At 34.7% G+C, this 21,389-nt stretch overlaps 1 protein-coding gene across 23 annotated transcripts in view; it reads left to right on the plus strand.

The window, feature by feature from the left end:
- The window catches only part of TENM3 (teneurin transmembrane protein 3), a 1,325,064-nt gene that overhangs the window by 478,583 nt on the left and 825,092 nt on the right, over positions 1 to 21,389 (plus strand). For 22 of the 23 annotated variants that reach the window (XM_068681265.1, XM_068681272.1, XM_068681274.1 and 19 more), the window contains one exon: positions 3,183 to 3,281. The exons of the other annotated variant lie outside the window; for it this stretch is intronic. The gene's annotated coding sequence lies outside the window, so the exon portion shown is untranslated. The remainder of the gene's footprint in view (positions 1 to 3,182; positions 3,282 to 21,389) is intronic. 23 annotated transcript variants of the gene reach the window in all.

Raw genomic sequence — 21,389 nt, forward strand, 5'->3', positions numbered from 1 at the left:
ATATGCTGCTGTCCCTCAATAGAAGAATGACAGAATGAGAAGTTGATTTTTTTTTTTAAACCTTATTAATGTTTTGGTTTTTTTTTTTTTTTCTGAGTTTTCATCCTCCTCCTGTTTACTGTCTCCACTTAAATCTCAAGTCTCTTTTTGTTCCCTCCCAACTGGTTTTATAACTTCAGAAGTGATCTTATACATTGTAATACTACAAGGCATAAGCAAACTTCCATTACTGTATTACGTACACAACAAATAAGAAGTCTGAGAATAAGGAGTGAGAGTTGAGATTTTTAAAATTGCAAAATGAAGGTCCCATGTGAGGTTTTTGTGTTTTTTGAGAATACTGTACTTTAAACTCAGCAGTGAAATATGTGCTATTGATGTAACCGGACTATGTTGTCTAAATTAAGCAATGTTAAAATGCTGCACATGCAACACAGGTGTGCTTGTACTTTGTGTAGTTCATATGTAGCATATGGTTTGTATAGATCCACATGCTCGTACCATGTAGTACTATTATGAGATAAGGAACTGTAAATTTAAACAAAAACTATCTCAGTTCTCAAGTATTTGCTTCCCTTTTTGGGCTGCATCAGGATGGGAGATAACACTGTCTCCTAAATCTTTACAGAGGTCAAAACTTTGGTTAAAGGAGATGCTTGGACTGAATAGAATTGGAATTGCCAGAAACTCCTAGACTTGATATTATAGTTGGAGAGCAGAAATTTGGATATTGTGGTGGGATATGGAATAATGAGAAGCCATTTTAAATCCTTATTGCCTGTCATAGGGAACAATGATTCTTTCCCCTTTTAGCGTGTTTTTTTTTTTTTTTTTTTTTTTTTTTTTTTTTAATCCACAACCTATGGGAAACAGAGCAAAGACTCTGCTTTGTTAAAATTCTCTCTTTAGAGGTATCCAAAACCCAGCAGTTTTCTTTCTCAGTCCTTTGCATCTGATGTGGTCTTTGCACCTCAGGCAGAAGCAGTATCTCTTTCCCATTCCTATTTCTCCTTCATAAATTCTAATTCATTGTTTTAAGTTTCTTTGCTTTTAAACATTTTGGGGTTCTTTTTCAGCTGAAACATATTTTAAGACTTTGAAAAAAGTTAGTGCTGCTTCTGGTTAGTTTAACTACTATTGCTTGTCTTGGAAGTAACCCTAAAACTCATCTTTAATTGCACTGGGAATCATTTATTCTTGTATTTTGAGAATATTAGGTGAAATAAATGATTTAACTATTTAGATTACGTTACTAAATATTTCCAGTACTTTCCTCCTTTCTAGACAAAATTAAATCCCCCTTTACGGTCTGCTACAAATGTCTCTGACATTCTATCTTGATTTCACAAGAGGCTCTAAAATAGAGTATGCAATTCTAAAACAGAATTACGTATACAAATCATTTCAGTCGTCTGTATTTTTGAGCTTATAAGTTTTAAATAATGAGTAGTCTCCTAAGCATATATTTTGTGAAGTGACACGAAGATAGATCTAACACAGTGGGGGGGAGGGAACAAAACAAAACAAAAACCACAGTAATTATTATAATTTGCCATATTTTTAGTTTAGTTTTTTTTTTTTTTTTTTTCTCAGCTGAAATAAAGTAACATGCAATTGAAGTGAAATGACATTGTTGAGATTGATTAATATTAGAAAACTAAGTTGCTATTTGGTAAGAGAGTGGGAAATAATACAGCGTTTCTTTCTGGTGTCTTACATCTACTGTGTTGTGCTTATCACAACTAGTTTGCGCTAGACCTGTAATTTCCAGGTCTTCTTTTAATTGTACAGGCTATGTCAGGTATGCATTTAAGGATTATTTTAAGAGGCAATCTTTGCAAAGGTTTTTGTTGTTTTTTCCCCACGCAGGTAAAGTATCATGAAACAGGGATACAAAAAAGGTGATGCAAACCATGTTTACTACCGTTCTTAATGAGAGATTTATATTTTAAAAGTAACTTACTGGATGAATGCTTTACTGAACCATTAAAATGGACTTGATGTAATAACTTAGGTAGTAATTCATTATAACTTAGATTTTAATTTGAAGTTTTATATAATTAAAATGCAGATGTATAGGATATTCCTTTTTTTTTTTTTTTTTGAATACATCACTTGCATGTTAATAATAACATAAAACTGAATTGAAATTACAATTTTGGTAGTGAGATCAATACTAGTTATTTTTATTCCCTGTATATCTAAATGTCTATTTAAAGTAATAATAAATCAAGGGCTTACGTCATTCATATATAAACACAGACATACATAAATGCACACCTTATGATACAATATGCAAAAAACTGATATAAAACAATATAATATGGTTGCAAATTAAATGAAATATGTAGATTTTAAAGAATTAGTTCTCTTTTGGTAGTTTTATTTTCAATGTTTTCTACTGCTTAGAATATCAGACTTACGTTAGAACTGGAATTTGTCACAAGATGTAATTATTATGTCCTGAATTTCTTCTTTCATTTCATGATCTTCTCTTGCCATGAAAGATGAATACTTGCATGTATTCTGCTGATACCCCCACCACAACTTTGGTGCTATGTTTGTGAAAAAGAGCTATCTAAAGTACCATAACATTTAAAATGAACAAGCCAGCACAAGGCAGCATTTGAGTCAGAGATGGGTCAGGGAGGACCATGATGCCAATTCAATCTACTTAAAATCTCAGTATTCAGTACTTCTGAGGGTTTATTTGTGTCAGATTTGAATCAGCCCCTTGTACACTCATGACTTTGTCAACTCAAGATTTCAAGCTAAGTTCTATGCTAAGTGCAAACTGGATTCTGTGCTAACATTGTTTCTGGCTTTTGTAATAAAAGATAGACCTGTGAATAAAACATTCATCATCAGAGCAAATTTTTGTCCTCAATTTAACTGCGTAGCATCAATAAATGTACAAAAGAAAATGTCACCTAGAAATCTGACAAAGCCATTTTGAAAATACTTGTCAGAGTTCTGAGATTTTTAAAGAAGTAAAAAAGCAATTGTGGAAGAACTGTATTATTTACTGTATAAAAATTAGTCAGAAAAAAAGCAAAGGTCATTTATGCAGAGTAAAAATTTTAAATGACGTGGGTAAGGCAAATTAATTATATGCAGTGCATAGTACTCGCATGTCATGTTTCCTCAGTTAAAACATCTTGTTTTTCTTACTTTGTTCAAAGGTTGTGTGTGATCTAGTTTTAAAGAAAAACCAGAGGAGGGGAATTACAGCAAGTATACTGCAGAGATGACAAATGCTGCTGGATCAGTTATGGCCTATGGTAAGGCTCTGCTGTAGGGAACCTGCAGAGGTATCATAGTCTTTTTCTAATCAGAGCATAGGTCTTACGCTGAAAATATTCTATCACTGAGTGAAAGAAGAAAGGAAGAAAAAAGTGAAAAAATATGTGTTTTAATTTCTGCACAGAATCTGCTTGTATAAAAATTTGGATGGACCTAGAAACATTTGAAGGGCATTCCTTTTCATTAAACATTATTTTAAATTGGATTTACGCAGTGCAACTTCCTCTATTTTGTTACATTTTCTATTATTTTAATTAGGGATATTGGTTATTCATGCAATCTCTTAATGCAGTTACAAGTGTAATTACAATTCAGGAAAATACAGTTATGCTAAATGAAAAAAAGTTTTTATCTGAGGAATTGGGCAGGAATTTCCTACAGCTGGAAATAAGTTGGTAAAATACAATTATTTTATTTAATATAATAAAAGGATAACAGTTAATTTCCCTTCCAAATTAAAGATAGTGACTTATGAACTGTTATTTTTAAAGTGTTTCTCTTCTGTGTATCAACTCCTGATACAACAGAACTAGATTCCCCGAAAGAGCACTATAAATGGAAATATCGAATATTAAAATGTCCTTAAGAATAAGCTGACAAGTAAGGACTAATATATTTTTTTTCTTATCTCTACTAAATTGGTTTAAATGGAATAACATGACTATAGAGTTATTTATAATTCATTTTATCTAGGGTGACAGTTCTTGTGAGAGCTTTTAAGGACATATGCTAAGTTGCAGTTATGAGGAGCAAAAGGAATTATACTAGGAATGGTTTAAAACTCAAGCACCTTTACCAAATGTTTAATCAGAAACAATACAAGTATTTCCAATCAGTATCATAACAAGATTTTTCTAAAGTCTCACGGAAATCTAATAGCATAGTACATATCTCAAAGTTGTCAAAATGACCAAATCTTATCACAGATTTTCTCCAAAGGAGGCTCAGAGACAGGTGATGTAGGTTATGAGGGCTGAGGCTTTAGCTGTTCATACTATGCTTAATTCTCTGTCCTGCTGTTTACAAGCAGATTTCAGCTCCCAGCACAGCTGTTAATCACTTAGAAAATATAGATAACCAAGTTCTTTACCAGTGTAGAATTGCTAGTCAAGGAAGAATTAAAAATCATGACAAACTAGGTTACTACTGATGTTAGTGACCTCAAATAAATGAGATAGAAAGGAAGTGAAAAATGGTGGTGGGAATTCAATGAGAAACTGTGATTGTGTTGTGCGAGAGCCTAAGAGGCTGTAACGTCGCAGTTGAAGCAAACCAGGTTCCTGAAATAAGATGGACATTGGTTTTCTGGAGTCTAGTAAGATAATGAACACCTAAAATCCTCAGCATTAGCAGGGTTTGAGCAGAATGATTAAATCTTTCCGTCTCCAAGGTAGGTGTGTAATTCTGGAGTTTAGAGGTAACTTGGCATGAAAGCTTTAGCACAGTCTCTGAATTGGTTGCACAGAGTGGTACACTGTTTCTGTGGTATCTTTAGTTTCATCATTATTGTGGATAAAAATAAGTTCAGTGAAAATAGCAATAGGAAAATGAATTTACTCAAATACAAACAAGATAGTAAGCGTGAAACAACTCTTAGGAGAACAACGGAGAAAAGTGATTGCAAAATGGGTACTGGAAAGGCCATTCATGTAACTATATTTAGAAAACTCTAAACTGTTCTTAACTGTTGGAAATACTAGTTTCTTACAGATAGCATAGCTGCCGGCTGTGGGGCAGGCTATTTTTCTACCCTTAGGAAGATATTTTGGTCCCAATGCTTTTGAAGTTTTCCTTCATCTGTATGCAGACAAAGATGTTGCTGTGTGCTCACTGGTTCTCCTATGCCAAAGGCAATGCAGAACAGAATATGAAAAGGTCCTGAAGGGCAGAAATTTTATATTGTGTAAACTTGCTTATGCTATTCGTGATCTGTCTCATGGATTTTGTCTGTAACTGACAGAGTAATTGTGGAAACGAAATTACTTCACGTATGATGGAATCTTGATGGGAATTTTCCAAAGCATTTGCTGGTAGAGAATTAATATTTGTAATTCAGCAAGTGACATTCTTCCATCTGGTCAGTATTGAGCTGGTTCTGTACCAAAGTCATGGGACTTTGGGTCGCAGTGTTGCTGAAGATAGATCTGAGATAAGATATGAAGCTGAGGACTTTGTATCGATCATTCAATTCTCAACCTTGAGGTGAAGGCATATAGGGAACCAGCATAATATGTACAGAATGTTTCTCTGCCCCTGTTTTGTGTGTAGTCATCCGATGTCTGACCACTGCTGCTAGAAACTTCGACTCACTGAAGATTAAACATGCAACAGAGAAAAAAATGCATGTTGATATCAGAGATTCAAGTTTGAAAAAATAATACAATATACTTGTGTTCTAGTAATTCAAGTTTAAATTTCTTTCTTTATTATTTTTACTTAGTCATTTTGACCCTCCAGTTTGGATTAACTGAATGTTTTTAGTGAAAGACAGAAGCTTATCCTAAATTTAGACAGATCCTCCTGTGTGGTGGTTTTACTCAGGTGGGCAGCTGAGCTCTACCACAACCGTTCTCTCACTCCCCCTCTCCTCAAAGAGGAAGGGGGAGGAAGTACAACACAGAGAACTTGAGGTTTGAGATGAGAAAGGTTTAATTAAAGGGAAAGGGAATGGGGAGAAGAAAAGAAACAAAAGAAACAGTAAGTCCCCGTGGAAGCACAGAGAGAGGGCGAAAAAAAGTTATTCTCTACTTCCCATCAATGAGCGATGTTCGGCCATGTCCTGGGAAGCAGGGCCTCAAAACGTGTAGTGGTTGTTCAGGAGGAACAGCTCCCTCCCCCACGAGAGCCCCCCTTTTAATTGCTGAGTGTGACATCAGGTGTTATGGAATATCCCTTTGATTGGTTTAGGTCAGCTACCCTGGCAACGTCCCCTCCCCATCTCTTGCCCACTCCCAGCCTGCTGGCTCCTGGGGGCTTGGAAGGAGTTCTGATGCTGTGCCAGCACTACGCAGCAATAGGCACAGCACTTGAGTGATATCAGTGCTGTTCCAGCTACATGTGCAGAGCACAGCATTGTGTGGGCTGCTGCAGGGAAAAGGTGACTCCAGCTCAGACAGACCCAACACATCCTGTCAAATACTTAGTTTTGCAAACACTGGGGAAATGTGCTGCGTTTCACATTGTTGGTAGTTAGAGCTTTCCTAGTCCAAACCTAGCAGAAACACCTTTAACTTCTGGTGTACTTTTTTTAAACCAGGTGTAAGGATTTTTTAAAAACCTTCTCCCAAATTATATGTGTTGTAAAAAGGGTTAAGACTATGTAAGATAGGTATTGTAAAATAGGTATTAACGTGTAGCAAGATATTTTGCTGAATTTCAGGTGTAAAATATTTTTAAAAACTCTGTGTACTGATACTGTAGGTAAGCTCAGGTTCCTTGCACTAAATCTTCTAGAAATCATCCAAATCCACTGAGGTAAAATGTGTTTTGTTTATTCCTCTAGTCCAACCCCTAGAGTCCCTGTTTTATGCAAGTCTTACCCACTACATTAAGAAGCCCATCCTTGTTGTTTCAGGAGTGCTGTATTTAGGCGATATACAACTAACATGGAAATTGTATTTTGTAGCCCTCCAGGGAAATGGAGAGTTGATAAATATCCACCTAGTGCACTTACTTCAAGTGATAAATTTAAACATAAGTAGAAAAACACAGGAGCCACAGAATGATATTGTCAGTCTGAAAATCCACACCGAGTTAAAAATGCTAGTTGACAAGAAACCTGATCAACAGACTCATCTTGGGCCTCTTGGGGCCAATTTGGAAATGGAAAAGAGGAGCAGAGAAGATATCTTACATTAAAAGTGTCTGCTAGCAGTGCTGTATATGGTGTTGGCATTTCCATTAAAAACCAATACCTCCAGGGGGATCCACGGTCTCAGCCAGACCCACAGTGGTGGAATTTCTTTTTACATATGCTTCTGTTTGTGCTTGGTTGATTTGGTATTTTTGTGTTTGCAAGACAAGGAAAAAAGATTGTTTTTCTTTTTTGCTTGTTTGTTAATTTGTGTTTTTAAACTGTAAGAAATTATTAGACTCTATAGTCCTTTAGGTTTAGGTGTTCAGGTGATCTACTGGTTAATCACAAAATTGAAGGGGTGATTTTGCAGACATTTGGTCTTCTGTGTAAATTAATGGGATTATATATACATTGCTAAATAAAAATTAGGCTAATTCTATTTCAGTCTATTCAGGATTTCATTGATTCATTTAATATTGTGGTTTGGGAAATGTGATTTTCATACAACAACCAGTTGAGAACTGTAATAGGCACATACCTCTGTGTGGACACTCTGATTCCATATTCAGCAAAATGACTTATATATCACACACCGTGTTAAATTAGCCATCAAAAGTGGCTACTGATCTTTTGTACTTTTGATTTTTGTTATGCCTCAGCTTAAAAAGATACAAAGGTGTGTGCTTATGAAATCAGTATGTAGTTATAGAATTCTGTTTTATAAGAAATTACCAGAGAGCTGGAAACAAATAAGAAAACTGAAATGTAGCAGGAGATTTACATTGGCTTAATCATTTTACAATACTAAAAATATAATTAGGAATAATATTGATTTCCAATGCTAACATGGTAGGTGGTGTTTTGTAATATTTTCGTGCTCATGTACTATAGAAGATAAAATGTGTATAATATACAGCTTTTTTATTTTTCCGTGTATGTATATATAAATATATAAACTAGAGAACATCTTTTAGAATTAAGTGTCTAAAAAGAAGAAGAAAATGCTGTTTGAGCAGTTATGACAATCCAACACAGCAGCAACAGCAGCATCCCAATATAAAGGAATCTCCAATACTCACAGCATAACTTCCTGTGGAGTCTGTCATGGAACCACATGCTGTTACTTGAAAAATACCTTCTACCTTGCTGAAAAGTGGTGAGATGAAGTAGCAATTAGGAATAGCAGGATAGTTTTGTTCACCTGCATGGTTGGGCATTTTTTTCCTATGTGAATGCCCAGAAAATGATCATAAAACAAACTGAAGATAGTCCTTTCAGTGTTGATTCTGGTTAGTTTTTAGAGTCCTTTAATAATATTAAGTGTCATTTTCAGTCTTATTTGGGGGGAATATTCTTAGGGTCTTTGTTTTATGATTTTTTTTCATACAAATATTGGAAGGCTGGAATAAAGTACATGTGAGCTTTTTTTAAAGAAAAGCTTGGTGTTTTGTAAGTGATCATCCAGGGCAATGTAAACAGTTACTAAGAACAATATTAACCGTACAAAGGAAGTTTGTGTCTCATCAGCAGTATGCCATCTTTGTGCAGACTAAAGAAAGAGATGCTGTGTGTGGCTCAGAGGAGATTCCTGAGACTCGGGTCACCATTCACCATGCAATACAGGACTGGGAGGTCTAGCTTTATGCATGCCATGGTTTTATGCTCTTCTGTCTCATCACTGGTCACTGCTGGAGGCAAGATACTGGCCTGTGTAAACCTTTCTGTGCTACACCCACCTTTATATGTCATAGAATTGTCAAATCTTAATTCAGTTGATTGACAAAATTGAGGTCTGAACAGTTCAGGTGCCTCTACTGCTGTGGAATTTGTCCTTTAGGCTTCTCTGTGCCCCTCAAAACTGTACAGTACTGTTTTACATCCCAACTCTTGATGATTTTGTTTAAACTTGTTGGGAACTCTTCCATTGTAAACATAGTTTCATTAAGTTAAGCTTTCCAACGTACTTAGTTGAAGCTGCTGGTAGATACATGCCTAATTGATTACATGGCAGTTTTTGCTAACATACAAAGTCAGTGGAGTGTTTCCCCTCATTTGTTGCAGATCCTATTGATTCCACATGTCAGAGGTCTCTAAAAAGCTGGTGTTTCTCTCTCACATGTCTACACATCATAAGTCTGTTTTTGGCCCAGGCCTTTGCACATATACATTTCACCTACATAACACCACTTTGTATCACCCGCAGGTTATTGGATGCTGCATTAACTGAACTTAAACCAGCACTGACATGCACTAAGTTTTGTTAGAAAGCATATCATAGTACTTGAGTTTTTCATTTTCACAGACAAATTAAGAAAGAAGTTTGATAAAAATGACAAACTTACGTATTTTTTAATAAATGTGCATCTGTCAGTATTGTTTGTTACACATGTGCACTAAAGAGTAATTATAAAGAGAAATACACAGAGCACAAAATGTATTTTAGAAATAATTTTCAGACTTATTTGTTACAATGCAATATGAATTTTTCAGTGTTCTTTTTGCTTCTTTTTTTCTGAGTTTTTCATTCATTTTTTTGGTACGTTTTTTCTTCATTTTTTCTTCATAATTCATTACTCATTTCTTTTTCAAAGTTAGCATTGCTGTTCATTTTTAATGAGTGCATATAGCAGTCAAGTAAATAGTAACGTTTTATCTAAAGTACTAGCAAATCTGTATTACCTATATTAACTATTTGCACTAGAATTTATCTATAATAGATATATCTTGGTTTGGGGCAGGTGGTGGTTAGTTTTATGGGTCGAGCAAGTTTAAGCTTCACATTTTTAACATAGGCACAGAGGTCTGGTGGAACTTTTTGTATGCCAGTCCCCAAGTATCCATCCTTTCCAACCGTGTCTGTAATGGCCTGCAAAAACTGGCTATGCAACCCCAGTAAAACTTATTATGATCACCTCTGCTCTGTGACTCATTAGAACAAGAATATGAAAGCTTCTGAATATAGCTGATTAACAAGCTTTCAATATCAGCAGTGGCCATTCTAAATAGGCATTAGTGGCCTATTTAGAGTGATTCCTTTCCTTATATCCAGTGTTCCTTACATTCTTTCCTTACATACATCCATTACCCTTTGGATAATTTCTGCTTTTTGGCCTTTACTCAAATGTGTTCAGAGATTCTAGAATGGTTACGCTACATTATTTATTTATGATTATATATGTTTGAGTATATATTAACATAAATATATACTATTATTTTAATTATTGTTATTATTATTTAATATGTGTTTGTTTATAAACATTAAATCTGATTACAAACACTTACTAATGAGAGGTAGATAAAATAATTCCCGTTAATATTTAGGCTTGATTTGAGGAATTGTTTTCATGATGTTGTGCACTGAAAGAAGCCTGTCTATCAGCGTACATAACCTACTCAACTTCTTTTTTTTTTTTTTTACTTTTTTTTTCAGAAGCAGTTTGCTTCTTGTTTGCTTCAAGTAAGGCAATTCCAAAACAACAGAGCAGAAAATGAAGTAGCTGCTTGCATACAACTTCAAAAATAATCATGGCAAAAACTTAACACTGAGGCTATATGTTTCTGTAGATAGGAGAGTTTGGCAGAGTCATTATATAGAAAGACTGAAGTTTGATTCTAAAACCGGAGAAGATGATGATAGAGATTTTTCTCTGTGACTCCAGTCATCTATGACAGTAATCTTATCTCAGTGATGAAAGGAAAGAATTTGTTACAAAATGCAGGTGTAGCAAGAACCAACTTAAATGCAGCCCACAGCTATGTAGCATGAGGAATGGAGGGGATTAAAGAACTCTGTAGTCATAATTCCAGAGTCTACATTGACAACAGAAAATATTACACAAATTACTGCTTGTTTGGAACAGCTTGATATACGTGTAGACCACCTTGCACAAAAGCCCAACCAAGATGAATATGTACTTGGTAACTTTTGTGAAGGCTTAGTCTCCCTGAGTGTAAGGAATTTTTCACTTGAGTGAGGGTGAGCAAGTCAAGAAGTCTGCAGGATCAGTGTCAAATTACACATTTATTTTAGATCCTTAAAGTGTTTATGCGCTTTCGAAGAAAAATATATAGTGAAACATTTCCATAAAAAAAAAAAAGTAAACATTTTTCCTCATTTTTTGTAACACTTCTATGACTTATGCAGATATTTTATTAATAACATTTAATGACGGTAGGAGTACCTAGAAGTTCAAATATATATGGTACACATACAGCTCCAAACCTTACAGCTGCCTGTGTACAACATCCTTTTCTTTTTTTTTTTTTTTTTTTTTTTTTGGCAGATCCTTGATAGTAGTGTTCCAGTGTAGCATTGTCAGGAACTCTCTTGCCCTAAAGCTGTTCTAGAAATTCTAGGAATTAATGTTGGAAGGTGTATTGATTAAACATTGGACAAACAGTGGAGGTTACTGCTAAATGGAATTGATGGGAGTGCTTCTGCTGTAATCAGTTTTCACTTTCATCAAGACTTTCCTACCATTAAATGTGCCATAAATATTCCAAATTAAATTTATTTTAGCTTTTTTTCTAGTTTAGACCAGAAAGTGAAATCCCAAATTAGGGAAGTTTTATTTATATTTATATAAATAATTTATAAAAATAATGGAATTTTTTAGTAAGAGTTCATTTTTAGTGATATCTGGCTTATGTTTTTTTGGTAAGGACAAAAATCTAGATTAGCTGCGTTAGTAGATGAAGTGCCATCCAATAGCAGCAATATTAAACTTCTGGTGCCAGATTTTAAGATTTTACATCAATGCTATTTTACTAGTATATAGGAAGCTCACTTTGTTGACCAAAATATGGAACATCTCATTTACGCATGAATGATTCCTTAATTAGTTGTAATGGACCCATGAAGAAACCAACTGTTAGAATGTAATCCGCAGCATGAATCTCATCATAGCTGTTGGTGTGGTTTTATTAGCATGAGTTAGCACTGTTAATGAGTTGGGGCATTTTGTTTTCAGAGAGAAAAGTGTGTAGTAGATGAAACTTTTCAACTAGAACAACTTGATTTTTAAGTGGAATAGGTTTGGAGATAAAATCATTACATTGAACTTAAATGTCATGTGAAAAAGTGAATTCAATCCTCCTGGAAATTAATGAGTTCTGTTTGGAATAACAAATGTCTCCCTATGTCACTTTTTTTCTTGTTTAAGTATTGTCTTTTGATTTTTCAAATATGTTGTGAGATAGGTTTGTAACATAATGTAAGGTTAAAGATTCATTTTATATCATTTTAATGTTGCCAAAACCTTTTTTTAAGTCAGGCTTTACTGAGGTTCCATAAGTGAATCATGGGTTATTCTGGCTCTTGGAGTAGCCTGTACATATTGAATTATTCTGGAGTAAAGCCAAAGGCCCAGGTATACCATGAAGCTTGTGGAGTTTGTTCCCTTATATGTCATGTTTATTAGGACCGTTGCTCTGTCAATGCTAAATCATATAGTTTGGTTCACTATGTAAAAGTGTCTAACACATCTGAAAACATTATATTTTGTTACATCATTTGGAAAGGAGATTTGATTAGAGACTGAAGATGTCTGCAGATTTTGGCAGGGGCTTGCTAAGGCAATTTCCTTCCATAAAACTAAGAACTAGGTAGAGAAAACACCAAAACAACCTTGGTGGCATGTTACCTTTTTTTTTTTTTTTTTTTTTTGATGTTTGCTACCAAAAGCTTTATAAAGGCTGGTTGGCATTACTCATGATTTGTCACTGTGTAGTTACATAAGGAAAAGATTTCTGGGAACAGTGCTTACAGACACACTCTTCTAACCCAATGAGAATTGAATTTGCAACACTTAATATGAAAATACTTTAAGAGGATCATTGATTATTACTGGTGGCAAACAAATGGCACTCTCCTTCTCTGGATCTTCCCTTCATGTTAGAATCTATTAACCCTTCCTTTACCTCAGAAGTTAGGAATGTTCATTGCCTGGTTAAGATCATTTTGACTTTGGGATACACTACAGATAAGGTTCACTTTGAAAATACATTTCATTTTAAAAATATCACTAATTAAAATTCATGAGATATGCAGATGTGCAGTTTTTATAAATACCTATTGTGCTTGTACGTCTTTGACACAATTCATTTGCTTTTTTTCCTCTTTTTTCTTTTTTCTTTTTTTTTCCAGTTCTGCACTGGAATGCAAAACTTCATATCAGAACCCATTAGTAAATTCATTGTTAATCTCTTGCAGTGTTTAAAAGAGGTATTCAATTCCATAGATGGTATCTGTATAAGTATTTCTCTGAGGAAAGCTTTCAGAATAGTAATCAACTTCTATATTGAATTTTCAGAGAGAACACTATGTACTAATACAATGTAAGTTCCTGTAAAATCTTAAGAAAACCAGTTTGTACCAACAGGTATAAATGCATGGCTTTCGAAGTGACAAAACTAACATAAAAGCACACAGTAAAACACTTCCCTTAAAGCATCTCAACTGAGTTAACAAATCACATAGGCATATGTTTTAGTTCTAAACTTAGCGCTAATTTTTAAGCCTGATGCCTAATAGTAATTCAGTGGAACTCAGCAGGACTACTCATGTATGAAACGTCAAGCATGTGGCAAAGTGCTTTGCTGTGTAGAAGACCCAAGTCCCTAGCAACACCAAATACCTAATAATGAATATCAGTAGATATTCACAGGCAGTTAAAGATGATAGTAAGTTCAAATGATTGTTCTTGGATGATGTTTGAAACATGTAGTATGAGACAGCAGTGAATGATAGTACAGAGGTGTCTGCATTCTCAGCATGGCAGATTTCTGCACATTCACTGTAGTGTTCCTGTGTGTTTGCTGTGAGTTTTACAGATACAAAGCACCATCATACTTGGTGTGCAAATGTCCACCAGTGATGCAGTATTCAAGTCTGACACGTACTCTGCTATTACATAGCAACAGTCCCCAGTATGTTGCCAAATTTGTTTTTCTAATATTACAATATTGATACAAATGAAAATTACAGGGTTGGCTACTCTTTATAGTACCTAATGAAACAAAAATCTGCATGGATTTTTTTTTCTGAGGCTTTTTCTTTATAATTATGTAATTATGTTATAGAAACACATAATTTGTTATAGCATAATGACTATCATTGCGGTTAGGTGGTATTAGGTATCATAAAATTGAGTAAAGCAGTTTTTGTTTAGATTACTATAGTAGAACAGTCATCTTGCTTTTTTTCCAAATTACTGGGTACCTCTGCACCAGCATTGTTGAATATTATTACCTTTTTAAGATTAATTTTGCAGTTTTCACCTACTTTGTTATAATTACCAGTTCTTTATTAGTTTGATCTATGTATTATTATTGCAAACACTTGATTTAAAATTCCATTTAATCTTTCTGTGGCACCACTCATTCTCCACAGATGAAAACACTTCTTTGACCATATGAAAATCATAAATATGATTCTATATTTTAGAAGCCTTGCACAGATACCACATAATCAGCAGTAACCACAGAATTGAAGGGGCTGGAAGGGACCTCAAAAGATCATTGGGTCCAACCCCGCTGCCAAAGCAGGTTCCTTAGAGCAGGCTGCCCAGGTAGCCATCCAGATGGGCCTTAAGTATCTCCAGAGACTCCACAACCTCCCTGGGCAGCCTGTTCTAGTACTCCGTCACCCTCACCGTGAAGTTCTTTCACATGTTGGTGCAGAATTTCCTGTGCTCCATTATGTGGCCATTGCCCCTTGTCCTGTCCCCACAAACCACTGAAAAGAGATTGGCCAAATCTCTCTATCCCCTGTCCCCCACACTTCAGGTATTTATACACACTGATGAGATCCCCTCTCAATGTTCTTTTCTCCAGGCTGAACAGACCCAGGTCTCTCAGCCTTTCCTCATAGGGAAGATGCTCCAGGCCCCGTATCATTTTTGTGGCACTCTGTTGGACTCTTTCTAGGAGATCCCTGTCTTTTCTGTACTGGGGAGCCCAGAACTGGATACAGTTCTCCAGATGATGTAATGCTTTAAACTATGATATTACAGATAACTTGCATACTTAACAGTTTGAAAACCTGTATCTTCCACTTCTAGTTTGCTGACCAAATGTCAGCTGAAGATCTTGTTGCAAATACAGTTTTTCATTTCATTAGAAGGCTTGTGCTGGCAAGGCTTCCAGGAAGCACAAAAAATTAGTTATAGAAAAAAAGTATAGGGGTGAGAGGGAGGCAATTTAAAAATTGCAAAATCAATCTGGGGCTGGTTTTGTATCAATTCAATCAATTTAGTGGCTGGTTTTGTAACCCCTTTGTAACCTTTTGAAGAAAGAAGATGCTACAATTCACTACCATCTTGAAGTTTAATAAAAGGGATCTTTGTTACCCTTGGAAGGCTCCTTTGTCCTAACTTCTTGTGGGGGAGATTTATAATTCAAATGAGTATCACTTGTGGTAGGTAATCTCATGAAAACTTGATTGTTGATCTTTTTTGAGAAGGATTTGCATAATTTCTTCTAGTATCAACTTGCCTCTATAAATAAACTCAACTGGGCTGCACGTAGTGATTAGTACAACAAAGTAACAGCAAACAGATATCAAAATGATTTGCTAAGACTAGTCTTCACAAAGCAAGCTGTGTAGCTGATAAAACAAACTGTACTGGGAAATTCTGCTGGTGTGACTGGTTTGGGTCAGGAATCATGAGAAGTATGTGGCCCATACTTCTCCACTCCTACAGTGAGGGAATGGAGTAGTATGCTGCACAATTTTCTGCCAGTGGGGGAAAAGAAGATGGGGTCATCCCTGAAATGTGCCATTGGTGAATGCAGCTGATTGTTTTCCCGTTTTTCACAATATGAGATCAGTAGGATTAAGTAGAGCAACTGCACGGCTCCCTTAAAGTGGAGTGAAAGCAGCCAGTCTGAGAAAATTGCTAATAGCAAATAGAGCAGCTGGGCAGCTTAAAGACCACCTCTTCTTTCAGTCTGTTCTCTGAGCTTCCAGTCTTCTCTGTTGTTCCTCTAACAAGAACAAAGTCATTAAGTATGAGTATGCCTTTTAAAAAACTATGAAGATAAAAGCAGCCTACTTCTCTGCTGTTGCATACACTCACAGCTAAGCTGCAAAGAAGTCATTGGTTTACTTGGAAAATACTTCCTGATGGAAAATTAGCCAGGAGATACTGAAAGGAATAAAGCTGATGCTTCCCTGACATCTGCACTAGCTTAGACTCAGCTTTTTGCAATAATTTTAAAATGGTAGGCAAGAATAAAACTGGATGTATATGTAGTCTCATCTTCTACTGATGAATAGTAGTAGCAGACCTGCTTATTAACTGAGTGAAGGAAATAAGATCTGTACCATGCACTCCTAGATACTTGTGCATGCTTAGTAGCGGCTAACTGGTCTGATAGGTTGCTTCAGGTATTCTGCATTTGGTCTTACTATGGCTTTTCATTAGACTTCAGAGTACACTTTGGAAAAAGAAAAAAGAATTGTGAATGATAGCACAATTTCAGCTGAAACACAGCAAAACAAATTGAGTGCAGTAATTGTTCCTTTCCTATTGGGAAAAGATTATTTGATTGTTTTCATCCAGTATAAATTTTAGATTTACATACTATATACTATAAACTCTAAATGTACATGTATTGCATTTCTTAAGTGAAACCATTGTTCACAGCTGAAGCCACACACTAAATGCTAGTAAAGCTGTTGGGAATTAACCCTACCATTACAGAGTGTGTGTCATCAGAACTAGGGAGAGGGAAAGGGGAGTGGAGAGAGCAGTGACAAAATTGTTTTCCAATTCTTCCCTATTATATACATTACATTTAATGTAAAAGGGTGATATTGGAGTTACCATTTTGTGTAAATGGTATATTTCATGAGGTAAACCAGTTTTCTCCAAGTCACAGCATTTGTTTCACTTCAAAAAAATAAATAAATTCTGTGAATCAGTTCAGATGCAGTAATTGTGTGTTAATGGTGCCTAAAGGACCTTTCTTGATTTGTGATCATTTTATTCCTCTCTTTATTAACAGTATTTTCTCCAAAAACACTTTCTGTTTTCAGAAGACAAAGATGTTACTCATAGTAGCAAATTTCTCTAAAGGCATTTTTCCTAGTAGTAAATTCTGAACAATTAACTTCTTCATTGCTGTATACAACAGCAGATTTCTGTTGGCGTTGCAGGAAATAAAACAATCAGCTATTCAAAGAAATGCTGGTATTCACTGAAGCAACAGTTGGTAGGAAACGAGGGTGTATTGTTTTGTACCTTAGTCATTGTAAAAGGATCTTTCGTAGAGGATATGCAAATGGACATTAAAAAAAAAGGACATTAAAAAAGCTCAGTCTGTTCGAGCTCTTTTTTTTTTTTTTTTTTTTCATGCAAACAAAAGAATGTCATTGAATTCAGTTCAGTCAAATAACCCTCTAGTCTGATGTCCTGTCTCTAATAGTGGCCAGTCAAAAGTGCCTTGGAAAAATAACAGATCAAGCATAAAATGAAACTTTCTGGCATGTGGCAGTCCACAGCTCAGGGATTTCCCAAGCTGAAGGTTATATTCTGAAGGCTTTATCCCATGAATTTCTGATAGGCTTTCAAACCTCTGTACACTTTGGATTTCTGTAACAAACAGCCACAGTGATTTTTCTCAGTTTAACTGTGACCTGTTTGCACAAGCACATTTTGATGTATTTTTCTTCTTTTTGACTTATATTTGTTAGTCTTATCTGAAAAAACCAGTGAATACCACTATTGATTTCCCAGATTTCTGTTAGACTCCATCTCAGGTACCATTCTTCTAGGCAGAAGGGCCCTAACCTATTGAGTTGGTCCTCCTGCAGGACTTCTATTACCTCCTTAGTGATCTGTTGATGATTCTGTGTTTTTTCTACTTTTTCCTATTAAGGATTATAACGAATTGTAAAACTTAGTGATGAGATGTAATTTTAAATTGCGCAGCTACTGTCTATTGAAGTCTTTGTTACAAGGGTCATTTTCAGCAGATAATAAAATCTCTAGTCAGAGTACAAAAGGTTTTAGTGCAACCAAGTAAGTGCAGATGATAATTTGACACACTGATCAGGGAAATCTTTATTTGTAATGGCCCCTGAATAATGTGGTGATAGATACCACGATACAGTGAAGATTGTTGTTATATGCAGTAAGATTTAGGCCATAGATCCTGAAGTTAAGATTGTTTGGGGGAATTCAGTCTTTTATTTTTGCAAGCAGAAAGATCTTATATTGTGGATAAAAAAATAAACAGCTACCTTTGTGATGAGATATTGACAGTCCAGTTCCAAAGGTTCTGAAAGCTTTTTAATTATGTTTTTAATTTTGGAGTTGAAAATTTTTCAGCTAATAAATAGTTTAGCTAACAGTTATTAGCTAATAAGCAGTTTATGGAAGGAACAGAATATCTTCCTATAAAGTGTGAAATTACAATAGGAAATTTTTATTGCAATCAGGTAGATGCTGATTTTGAGAGGCAGCTCAAATATCTGGATTTGAAACATTTCATATACCCAATGAGCTGGAGTAGTGTGGTGTGGATACATTTTGGGGAATTCTGCACATCTGAATCTCAATATTATTTTTTGTTTTACAACTTTACACATTCCCAGAGAGAAAATATTTTACATCAGGAGCAAAAATGTTTCTTGGTGGTTTGGAAGCTGCAGAACTTTTGCTGTTTAAGTGAGAAAGTTCCCCAGAGCTTTGACTGTAGATCAAAATTCTTTGATAATAATCACGAAAGTTATTGTATATTGAACATGCTGATTTTAAATGATGATTTGAATTTGCACAAATAATAAGATTAGTTTTGGGGTTAGAAGGGACAGTCTAAATCCTTTCTATTTAAATTCTTGAATGAAAGAAAAATTATCAGTCCCTAAGAAAATGAAAGTATGCCTTTATGGTAATAGCTCCAAATGAAAATTTTATGTGAATACAAAAAAGGAAAGAAGTAATCTCACTGAAGAACACAAGTACATCATAGCTGTTTCCTAAACCTCTGAAATCATCTGCACTTCTTAAAAAATAGATAATCTTTCTTATAATTAGTTATTTATTTGTTTCTGCTGAATTTCTCCTGTAAAATAGATATGATTTAAATGTTCATAGCTTAGAAAATATCTAGGCATGGAGTTGAACAATACAATAATTCTACCTTTAAAAATATTAAACAATTATACTTTAGTAAATTCTTGATTTTTTCAAATATGTTGATAAAATGCATTAGTGTTTTTTCTGTATAAAAATTACACCTCGATAATTTGTGTTAAATAATTATTTAATCACTTCCCATTTTCAGACTTTTTTTTTTTTAAAAAAAAAAAAAGTCCTGGGTTACGCTTCTATTTCTACTGCAGCTTTTGTAATTGCATTGATTAAAATACGGTTCTACCATGACATCTGTTTTCTTTTCCGGAAAAAGGTAACACTTTTTTTAAATGCAATGTTAAAAAGTTGTCTTTTTTATTATAAATTTAATTTAAATATCTTTATTAACAGCGGATATCTGAAGGTGAAAACCAGACACCAGTGGCAATAATTCCAGTACACATCAGGAACCGCTCTTTCAAACTTTATTTTTGAATGGAGAAAGGTGTTTTTAATAGAAATTGGAAGGAGGCTATTCAACAGCTGAAACTTCTTATAGCCTTCTGTAAAGGCAGTCATGTGCAGGAAACAGTCTGAAAGAAAAAGAATTAATCTTTAAATGTCAAAGAACACTCAAGACCACAAATAGAAAATCCTGTATTAAAATAAATGTATTCAGATTAATTTCAGATTAATAGGGGAAGTCATGACATGCTTTTTCTCTTTTTTTTCCACGTATTAAACTGGATTAATTTTATTTTTATTTTCTTACATAAGCTATTCACTGATCCAAGAACTGTTCAAAGCCCTAGATGAAGCCTTAAGGAATATATAGCCCTCATTTCAGATATTGTATAGTATTACAAAGTACTCGTGCTTCACAGTTGTGCCACAGACTTCAATTTTTGTTCCTCAATCTATAACCTACGCACGTTCACTGGCTGTCTTGCAGGGCCTTAAACCTTTCTGTGATTTATCAGTTGTAAAGGTTGCTTCTGAGGGTATTCTATGTTCTTAACCAGTGAGGAATTACTTTCTAAATGCTGTCTATAATGCATATTTATTGAGTCGTGTCTTTCCAGCAGTAGTTTTTAATAACATAGTTTTCTTCAAAACACATTTTTAATTACATGTTTACACTAAATTAGTTATACCAGTTACTGTAATAGCTTTAAAAAGTTAGACCAGTTGTCTTAGCAGTAGGCAGTCCGTGGACATCCTGAACAGCAAAGCAGAGATGTCACCTTTGTCCTCTCCTAGGTAATTCATCCAGGGCATCCATCAGTAGTCAATAGACTGATACCTATTGCAGTATTAGGATGGATGTGTTTTAAAGTGATTTGTTTCTCTCATGTAAACAAACAAACAATGTAAACAAACTCAAAAAAATTAGCTGTGAAATCTGAAATATGATAGCGTTCAGAAAGATTATGTTTCGCTTTTGTCTTCAACAAAAAGGCGATTTATTTTTTACTTGTAGCATATACAGGAAGCAAGCAAAGGAAATGCAGCAATTAGTTGAAAAAATGTCCTAAAGAGTTGCATTGTATCTACTTCAGCATAATCGTTTTTAAGTGTGGAAATGAGAAAATGTATTTAATTTCAATAAATATATTAGAATATGTTTGGTGCTATTAATGTCACTTCTTTCACCAAGAACAACACCATGGTTAGCCTTGAGTGTAGCAGAAGTCAGTCAATAGTTCTGATGAGAAACAAGAAACGTAAAAACTTTGTTAGTAACTGTTGGTAGTCAAATAGTTGGTAGTTTATGGTACAATTCTGTTTAATTATCTCCAAACACTTTACCATCTAAAGTCATGTAGAACTTTTATAATCCTGAATGACAGACATAGGTAGCCTTTTGTAGCTTAAGACATCTTTATTGTGGGGTGGGAATATCTCACTCAGAATTGTTCCTTCTATTGCTGTCAGTAACCTAGAGAAAATTAGTTTTCTTGTTTGTCTGTTTTTAATAAAAAATAGATAAACAGGAACCATGAATGAGAACAGAAGTCTTGGAACATTTATCCTGAAATCAGTTACAGTGATGACTCAGAATAGATAGTTTTTTTTGTTAGCAAAATGAAGAGAAAATCCTGCATTCTGGTTCTGTTCTGCATTTCTGAAGAGAAAATCCATGACAAACTTCGTAGTTGGATTCAGTTTCACCTTAATATTATGAAAGTAGTGAAGCCACTCTCAACTTT

This window comes from Anas acuta, chromosome 4 (genome assembly GCF_963932015.1).
Source record: "Anas acuta chromosome 4, bAnaAcu1.1, whole genome shotgun sequence".
NCBI lineage: Eukaryota > Metazoa > Chordata > Aves > Anseriformes > Anatidae > Anas > Anas acuta.